General features: G+C 39.3%; 1 pseudogene across 1 annotated transcript; it reads left to right on the forward strand.

The window, feature by feature from the left end:
* The first annotated feature begins 921 nt into the window (after positions 1–921).
* LOC146522489 (chymotrypsin-like protease CTRL-1) lies at positions 922–8,874 on the forward strand (annotated as a pseudogene). Its single transcript, XR_014873118.1, has 4 exons — positions 922–973; positions 6,433–6,592; positions 7,129–7,634; positions 8,198–8,874. The product of XR_014873118.1 is annotated as a chymotrypsin-like protease CTRL-1 (transcript).
* Positions 8,875–10,635: the final 1,761 nt, after the last annotated feature.

A 10,635-nucleotide genomic window follows, 5' to 3' on the forward strand; every position in this document is an offset into this window, starting at 1 on the left:
AATAACATATTTGGAGCATATATTTGAAAGAACAGACTTTATTCAGTTTAACAAATTAGTTATACAATATGGGTTTAACAAGAATAGATTTTAAATCCATAGTAACACCCAGAGCTGAGTCATTCGTGAATAAAAGCGCACTGTCATATCCAACTTGTGCCAGCGGATCCTCTTGCTTTGGCTCTGACCTTGTCTTTCCTGCTTGGCTTCTCTTGTCTAGTCTCGTCTAACTTGAATCCTCAGAGAGTCTCTCAGTCTTGTTCTCTAAAACCTAAAGAATATTGATTTGATTAAATGGTCCCTCAACGCAATTGGCCCCCCCTTCTCAACGAGAAGCCTGGGTTCAGGAGAGCCTGATTCTTGATCATGAGACTGTGTTATGACTCTCTATGCCCATATCCTCCCAAGGTCACCTGCATTGGCTGCGGACTGTTGACTTACACTTTACTGGTTGGAAGGTCACTCTGTCAAGCTGAACACAGGACACATACACACATGCATGCATGTACAGAGTTCGGGCGATCGTGGTTGTACGGGCAATCGTGGCTCAAGAGTTGGGAGTTTGCCTTGTAATCGGAAGGTTGCCGGTTCGAGCCCCGGCTTGGACAGTCTCGGTCGTTGTGTCCTTAGGCAAGACACTTCATCCGTTGCCTACTGGTGGTGGTCAGAGGGCCCGGTGGCGCCTTGCCTCTGTCAGTGCGCCCCAGGGTGGCTGTGGGTACAACGTAGCTTGCCATCACCAGTGTGTGAATGTGTGTATAAAGCGCTTTGGGGTCCTTAGGGACTAGTAAAGCGCTATACAAATACAGGCCATTTATCATTTACCAGAGTTACGCACTCACCCCCATCCCCCATTCCAAAGGCCTCTGCTGCTTGCCCCCTACCCAATGCAGACGGCAGGTCGACTGGACCAGCGCTGTCATGCCGCATGACTGGATGCTCACACTGATCCCCTATCAGGAGTTCAGTCTGAGTAGAGTTATCATTTTTCTCCTCGACTCCCCTATTCTGTTGTACATTTTACTGTTTTTCTTTAAAGCTGACCTGTCTACCCAATGTATGTATGGTTGGAAGGTCGACAGTGTGGAGTCGAGCGATGTGTCATTATAGTCCCCTGATATTATAAATAGGGCTCTCAGAGATTGGGTTTGCAGTCTGCTGACCACAGAGAGTCACAGACTGCCTCCCCGCATGCTAACAGCTAACAGCTCAATGTATCTGTTGCAGAGCTGTTCTTTCATAGCGATGTACCCATGGTTACACCATCTGTCATTTAACAAACACTGCCAGTCCCCCTCCTTTCCTCTCACTGCTGTCTCTCGTCCTGTGAACTAGCAGCAGCTGGAAACCAGGCAGCACCACATTTATGTCCGGTGTTAGCCAGGACTCTGTTAGCATCGTAATGCTACACTGCCCGTACTCCCTCTGTGACCGGGTCATTAGTTCCTCAATCTTATTATGGAGCGATCTCATATTTCCAATGATTACATAACGTCTCCTTTTCCAGCAACAACACCCCCGTCTCTTCATCCTCAGCTTACTTGGGATGTCGGGTCTCTGTCACGAAGCTGCAGGGCCTCCAAATATGGGTGGAAAAAGTGGAGACAAAAGAAGAGAAAAGTAAACAGAACTAGCACGAAACGGTAGTGCATGATGGCAGAATCTAATTGCTAAGATGTAAGACGTAAAACATTCTGTCGTTTGTTTGCTTGATCACATCAAAATGCATAGTAGGATTATAATACAAGTGAATACTGGGACAAGCATTGGTACCGAAAAGGCAGCAAGGCGAATCTGTGATGAATTAGTGTGGTCTGCACTTCTTTCTTCCTTGATTGGGTGAAAGGAGTTAAAAGTAATTGGATGAGGGAACCATGAGGAGTGCCCTGCATAATTTCAAGAAAACGGCGTTTTAAATTGCGTCACAGCTGACACTGAACAAATGTGAATGTGTGTGTGTTTGTGGTGATCATATATGTGTGGTGATTGAGGTGTCTATAAAACAACAAAGCAAAAACAGCTGTAGATTTTCATTTTAATTGTCTTGGCGAAGGCCATCTTAGGTCACATGATCCTGTGGGTGGAGCTGAGCAGGTATATGTAGTAGATGAAGTCAAAGTCAGGTGTAGTTAACAATGGTTCTTCCACGGATGTTCTGTTTCTCTGTGATCATCATTCTCTTATGCAAAGATGAGGAAGACTGACATTTATATGAATTACTGCACATTTTTCTTATTACCTAGCTTAAACAAAGAATGGGCAGAGTAAAACAATAATCACAAAAACAAAAGCAGACTTTATCACTTATCAGCCCAACTGGCATCATACTAGTAAGTTGCTGCAAGATGGGAAAGGTGATCAAAATGGTTCTAAATAAAATGAAAATGCAACATCAACAGAAGTGGGTCACAAAAGAAAATATCACCTAGATCAGGGGTCTGCAACCTTTAACACCCAAAGAGCCACTTGGACCTGGTTTCCACGCAAAAGAAAACACTGGGAGCCGCAAATACTTTTTGACGTCTAAAATGAAGATAACACTGCATTTATTGATTTTTTCCTTTATGCTTTGTGTGAACAACTAAAGTGTGTTGCTTATTAAATCCATGAAGTGCTACAGAGAAAATTACATTTTATTTATGTAAATAACACATTTTGAACTCTTAAAGAAATATAACAAAAGGAAAGACACCCAGCTGAACTAAAATGATCCAGCAAACAAAAACTGTTGTGAGCCGCCACCCTTATATCGCCTTTGGGCTTTTGGAGCCTTGACCTGACTTTTAAAAAATAATTGGGAAAAAAAGCACTATGCTGCTGAAAGATGAAAAATAGATATTTGCAAAATTTTGCCTAAATATGTATTTTATCTGCTTAATGTGTGTGGCGGGGCGTGGTCTGCAGTGCCGCTGCAGGGGAGTCGGACGCACCTGAGCGGCACCCGCAATCACGCCTCGCCACCTTAAAGTCTGTGCTCTCTCTGCTGTTGTGTTGTCAGGCTGTGAGCTGAAAAGCTACAGCCGGCTGTATGCGTACAGCAACCGTGTGTGAAAAGTGGTCAATAAAGAGATGCTGAAAAGCATGTTCATGGAAACGTCGTCGGGTCTGCCGTGATATGTTTACAATGGAACTTCTGCTCCTGAACCTCTGCGCACAGCATCTGCAACGAAGTCACTTTCATCTTCACGCAGGACTGTAAGCTGTCGTCTATGAAGCGTGAGTGGTGTTTGTTTTTAACATGGTTCACGGTGGTGGCTGCTGACGTAATGTGGATCCGAAGATCCATAATTGGCCTACCTGGGGTTGAAAGTCTTGATAAATGCACAGCGTTTCGGCGGGTATACCGGCTTCCGCAAGTGTGATGCTTATTTTGAGCGAAATACAATTTTATTTTTATATTTCAATATGACAATAATCTTCCAATTTAGAACTACAAGTTAAAAAAAAGAACTAAACACAAATAAAATACACTTCAGCTAAATACTTCTAATTTATTTTCCCAAACCACCCGGAGCCGCAGTATAAGGACAAAAGAGCCGCATGCGGCTCCGGAGCCGCAGATTGCGGACCCCTGACCTAGATCAAGGCACGGTTAGTTTTGATCGTCACCATATTCCTTGCAACCAACTGTGTTTCTTTTAGTTTTGTTTTCTATTATCATTTAAATATCAAACCAGTGATACGTTAAAATGAGATTAGTTACTTGGGATTCTTTAGGTTTTTGCCTTTTCTTTGAAACTTTAATGCATATCCACGAGTGGAAAATCAGTACAGTTAAAATAGTGCTAAATTCAGTAACATATTTAACCCTAAGTTATGTTAATAATGGATAACTTCAAAGTTAGATTTTCATTGAGACTTTGTTTGCGGTTAATAATTTTTAATAACTAGTGAATAACAGTAAACCAGTGTTGTATTTATGAAAAATGTGTGGCATATCTACAATATTATTTGAACACTTGTTATAATGTTGAAACTAATGTTTATATCATTAACAGTATGCGTAGACTGGCAGGGCAGAACTAGTGTGAATGACAAGAGCAAACCAGTTATTTTGGTAAATTTCAGTTTTAATTTAAAATGTTCTGGTTGGATGAACAGCATTACCAACCAACATTATTATAAGTTAAATGAAACTAAATTAAAAAGTAAAACTAGATGTGAAAAGGCATTTTACTAACCTAAATATAAAAATGTCGTCTACAATTTGAAAAAAAAAACATTGTGAAGTTGGAAAAAATAAATAAAAAAAATAAAATAAAGATTGGTCTTAGTTTGAGTTCTGATTAATTTAGACTAATTAAATTTAAACACAAATGAACAAATCAACTCTGGAAATTAAATCAGACACTGAATTTAAATATATGTAAAATTAAAAACTACATTAACTCTTATCTGCACCCGTTTTTTCCATAATGTTTTCTGTAAGTAAACATTTCTGGAAGTTGGAATAATGAGCAACACCATAAATCTAAGTTGAACTTTCACATATTTACTTTCAGCTCAAAAATGCCAGTTGTTCTATAATACATAACATTTTTATCTTTGTTTTCCACTTTTCAGATGGACATTCTCAGCAGCCTGGTAAGCATCCAAGACCAATTTTACAAATTTGATAAGCTTCAACTTTATTCTTTTTTGTTTACTCCACTAAGCTATACTGTACATAAAGACGATAAACAACACTGCCCTCATGTGTTTCAACAAGAAAAAAAAATCTCTTCAATGCTTATGAAAGAATTGTGAAAACAAGCACATTTTAATGGTGTGATATGTTAATTTTGAGAGGAAATGATACTGCTAATGAAAGAAAATCAGCAATATGTTGCAATACATTCACCAAGAGTTCCATTGTGGTCAAAGCCATCACACATAGCGATATATTTGTCTGCAAATACCCTACCGCATGTATTACTAAGAGTTACTAAGAGAATACTAAGTATTACATGTGTTACTTCTACAGGTCTATATTATAGATGACCTTCATATTGACAAAATCATAAACGTAAAGGCCATTTAATTAAAATATACTTAGTGAATTATTAGATTTCACCTCCTTTTGCCTTCAGAACGGCCCTAATTCTTAATCGCACAGATTCCTCAAGGTGCAAGAAACATTCCTCAGAGAGTTTGGTCCATGTTGATCTACATCACACAGTTGCTGCAGCTTTATCAGCTGAACATGCTTGATGTGACTCTATGCTTCCACCACATGCCAAAGGTGTTCTGTTGGGTTGAGATTTGGTGACTGTGGAGGCCATTTGAGTGCAGTGAACTTACTGTCATGTTCGAGAAACCAGAAAACATCCCAAACACCATTGCATCACTAGCAGCCTGAACCAATGATGCAAGGCAGGATAGATCCATGCTTTCATGATGTTTATGTCCAGTTCATACCCTACCATTGGAATATAAATACGGGAGGCACTTTGTTTAGGGTAAAATCCTTTAAAAATGTATTCGTGGAGTAATTCAGCAAAATAGACCAATGCCTGTCGACTCCATGTCTCTATCGGCGTCTGATTAATACAAAGTCAGGGTTAAATACTAGAATGCTTGGACACTGCTAGTATAATGGACAGGTTTATGATGGGGCTCCCACACAAGCGCAAAGCAGGAGAGGAAGCATCGCCAAATATGTTTCCAAATCAACTTCCTTCAAAGCCAAAGACTAGAAAATATGGTGAAGCATATCTTCCCTTTGGCTTCACCTGCACAAGTGCCAAAGTAGGTCTCCCCTGCAGACTTGGTTTTCCGGGAGCACCCGCTGGGCTCTCCACATCACAGACAAACAGTATCCTACATTCTTGATTTTTAGTTCACAAACACTTCTTATAATGACTAACTACTCCTGACATTTTGGAGTAGTTAGCTTTTTCTAGTGGGATATTATTTGTATTCCACATTCTAGTGGGATACAAATAATATCAGGCTGATCCTGCTTAATTTGATCTCCTGGTCCAAATCACGGACAAACAGTATCCCACAGCTGTTTATGTTTTTGAACCCATTTTGCACAGAGAGGCATTTTTTGAAAAATGTATTGATAGTAATGTTGAATATTATTACACAGGAAAAAACACAACTAGACGTAAAATAATTACAGCATGATGCCTCTGCCTTTTTAAATGGAGTGACAGTAACTGTGTGTGTATATGTAAGCGTGTAAAAACTGCAAATTGTAAGATTAACAGTAACAGTATTTTGTCTATCTGCCATTGTAGAAATTCATCTCATGTAAACAATAATGTAGCGCACAGTGTGACGAGGCACATATCTTTGACGTTGCGTGACGAACTCTGTATTCCTCGTCCACATGTAAATGCAAAAGAGGAGCCAATCCTAATGCAGGGCGGTACCTCTGAGTGCTTTTAATGTCGTGGCTGATCGGTGTACTCAGTGTTTAACTCTTTTCTTTTCTTTTTCTGTCAGAGTGCGGCAGGGCTGTGAAAAACAGCAGAATTGTGGGAGGTGAAAATGCATCCCCAGGAAGTTGGCCATGGCAGGCAACTTTATTCATTGATGAAAGTTTGTGTGGAGGATCCCTGATCACTGACTAGTGGGTACTGACAGCTGCTCGCTGCATTACACCGTGAGTTAACATTCAAAGTTTACATTTTGATATTAATAACGCTACTGAGATCCATTTCACAGTTGGTAGTAACATATATCAGCATAATGTAAACATGAATGTGTTCTGATCGTAATGTTGTGATCTAGTTGTGACTACACTGAATAGCAGCCAGAGTCAGATGAGAAACACATGAAATGTCTTTCCATCAAATGTGAAGTGACAGGCAGCGGACCATTAGCTTAGCTCACGTTAAAGACTTTAAATAGGGATTCTGCTAATCAGGCTTTACCCAAAACTAATAAAAAAAACAAACCCTAATAGATCTGTAAGAATAATAATTTACACACAAACCAAAGAAGAAAGCCTTTAAATGGATAAATAGGAAACGCTCACTCATGAAATTCTTTTTGGTCGACTACAATGGACATACAGATTTTTAATAAAAATATTCAGTGACACTGTGATCATCATCTCTTACTGGTCTGATTTGTGGTAACAAAGATAATAATCAACATAAAAATGCCTTAAACATAACTTATTTTTCCCCCTCCAAGTTCTGATCGCAACAGCACAATCGTGTATCTAGGCCACAACTATCTTTCCGGTCCAGAATCAAGTGGATCGGACGTTGGAAGATATCATCTGCCATCCTGAGTACAACGCCTCGACAAAAGACAATGACATTTGTCTCGTAAAGCTATCTACTCCTGTGGAATTCACAGACTACATTCAGCCGATCTGCCTAGCATCTGAAAACAGCACTTTCTACAATGGGACCAGCAGCTGGGTCACTGGCTTTGGAGATACAACTGGTAAGTTAAAAGAAAGAAAATTAATAGTGTTAGTGAAAAATTGAAAAAGGCTTAATTTTCAAATTTCTGGTGACGGTTCCTTCCCAGAGACTCTGCAGGAGGTGAATGTCCCTATAGCGGGAAACAACGAGTGTAAATGCTTTGCTCAGATTACAGAGAACATGATCTGTGCTGGGCTGAAAGAGGGAGGGAAGGATTCATGTCAGGTGACCACCAACTTTTTGTTTATTTGTAATATAAGGGCCTATTGACAACCATGAAGATTTTACATTGTTGTTAGCAAAACTTTGGATTATGGTTTCTCTGTTGTTGTATCCGTATTTACTGATATTTTAAATCAAGATCGGTCTTGATTTCTTCAATCTTATTTATTATTAATCAGTTTCATTTTCAAAAAAAAATTTCTGTCCATGATGTCATGTTATGTTGATATCATGTTACTAAAAGGATTTAGCTCGTTGGCCTGCACCAATGATCTAAATCTAAACTGGCTTCAAAATAAATTATAATTAGCAGTGTTACTGTAGCTAATCAGTAAGTTCATAATTAATGCAATTTTTCTGCCAGTCATATGTCACTTTCAATCCAATGTTTTGTCTTCATAGGACACTTTAGATTTTTTTTCTATCATATTTAACATTGGAAGATATTATGAATTATGAATCATTATGTTACAGACCTGGTTTATAAAACCACATGTGTCTGATTAACTTATGATGAAAACAACTCAGGCGTCATTTTATGCATTTAAGATCCAAAAGATGTTTATCCCAACAGAGGACCAGATTTTATTAATACCTATCCGTCTTAAAAACCTTTTACAAAATTTTCACAGGGAGACTCGGGAGGACCCCTTGTGACAAAGAAAGACTTAGTCTGGGTTCAGAGTGGAGTTGTGAGTTTTGGTTATGGCTGCGTTGAACCTATGAAGCCTCGAGTCTATGCTCATGTGTCCCAGTACCAGAAGTGGGTCAACAACACCGTCAGTGGGACGCCACCAGGCTTTGTAACCTACACCTCTCTGGGCCCTGACAGTGATTTAGACTTCATCTGCCCAACATCAGCTATTCCTACAACTTTCCCCACAGATGACACTCCTTTCACTTTCCCTACCAGTGACCCTCCTTTCACTTTTCCTCCCTCTACCACCTTATGTGATGATTTGTTTTGCAGTGGTAAAAACTTGATCCACTTCACTCACTTCACTTCATTCTGTGTTCTTGTTGTGTTGCTCCATGTGCTTGTTTGAAGTGGAGGAATTTAACTCCAAATTTTAACTAGAAATTTAACTTAGAGGAGCTTAGAGCTTGAGTTTGTAGTTACTTTACAAATTAAGAGTTTTCACTAATATATATCATGATATAAAGATCTAAAGAAATTAGATGAAATGTTAACATGTCATTCCAATGAAACACTGGATCTTGTCAAATTGAAATGGGTATCTTTTTTGCTATTCTAAAATGTATTTTTTGTTAAATGCTGAGTATACTAAGCCATATAAATAATAAACATTTATTACAATGTATATGCCATACATTATTTATTATACACATAATTTTACATCAAGAATCCAAAAATTTGAAAAGCTGCTTGGGAGCCAATAGAGCTCTTTTTCGTGAGTCAAGCCATAAGAACTGACTTTCTTAAAAGAGCCTGAATTCCCATCAGGCTAGTTAAGCTGCTGGATTCTCCTGTTATGAAGCCATGCTGTTCAGATGCAGTATGTGATTTAGCGTCAACATCAATCAATATCAATATCATCTGGATGATATCACATCACATGTGTTGCCTTTCGGAACCTTTTGGCACTCATATTGCCTTTACAAAAGTGACAACTGCCAGTTTCACACATCCTAACACTTAGGATTAGTTAGAGAGAAGCTCTCTTAGCCACTGGAAAAAAAATCTGAGATAAAAGTCAGAATTCTGACTTTAATCTCAGAATTCAGGAAAAAAAAGAGTGGCCCTAATCCTCTTCCGTACCACGCTGCATAGGTTCTTTTGAATTAAATGTGGAATTTAGGTGCAACATACTGCAACTTCTAGCCTCATCTTGGAGATGTTTTAAAGTTGCTTGTACCGGGAACTAATTGCCTTTTTCTTTTACCCTTTGATATCTTTTAACCCTTAGAAAAACTTGTTCCAACTTTGTACATGTATTTTATCACGTGAACACTTTATTAATTTTGATTCAAGTTCTATTCAATTTTGACTGAGAGAACTTCAACCACTCACCGCTCACATTTAATTTGTTATATGCCCAATTTTGCAGATTTCGTTGATAGAAAACAGGCTCTGCTTACCTTTATTTTGAAGGCCTTCTGTGAGCGTGACCGGAATCAAGTGATGGTAAATTTGATTATTTTTACTGAATTGAGTTTTAATGAGTCACTCACCAAAGTGAATCGGGTTTTTTGAGTCATTTGATTCACTGAGTCAGTTGACCATAGAGTGCAAAAAATGTACATTTTCATCCATCCATCCATCCATTCGCTTCCACTTATCCTTTTCAGGGTCGCGGGGGGCGCTGGAGCCTATCCCAGCTGTCATAGGGCGAGAGGCGGGGTACACCCTGGACAGGTCGCCAGTCTGTCGCAGGGCCAACACACAGGGACAGACAACCACTCGCACTCACATTCATTCACACATTCACACCTAGTGACAATTTGGATTATCCAATTAACCTATCCCCACAAGCTGCATGTCTTTGGACGGTGGGAGGAAGCCGGAGTACCCGGAGGGAACCCACGCAAACACGGGGAGAACATGCAAACTCCACACAGAAAGACCCCGGCCTGATGTTGGAATTGAACTCAGGACCTTCTTGCTGTGCGGCAACAGTGCTAACCACCGTGCCACCGTGTACATTTTCACTCAAACTTAATTTGTTTCTCTTTTCATGTAAATCCTACTGCTAAGATGAATGATTCTAAAAGAAAACAACTATTTTATAGAGCAAAAAAGAGCAAAAACATTTCTAAAATTAAGCAATTTCCTATCAAAATTGCTGAATAAACATTTATTTTGTTTATTTTTATTTCATTAGTATTTTCCTTAAATGTGTCAAATATATATTTTCTCATCTAAATGTCCACTGAGCTGTGAGCCAGGGGGCGGTAATGCGCCTTAACATTGGTTGCCAACCAAGAAGAAGAAGAAGCTGTGAGCCAGGAGGGAGGGGGTGAGTGAGTGATTCGTTTGCTCTATGATTCAGCACAGGAGGGAGGGGGTTAGTGAGTCCTGAGCAGT

The sequence above is a fragment of the Neolamprologus multifasciatus genome, chromosome 3 (genome assembly GCF_963576455.1).
Source record: "Neolamprologus multifasciatus chromosome 3, fNeoMul1.2, whole genome shotgun sequence".
NCBI lineage: Eukaryota > Metazoa > Chordata > Actinopteri > Cichliformes > Cichlidae > Neolamprologus > Neolamprologus multifasciatus.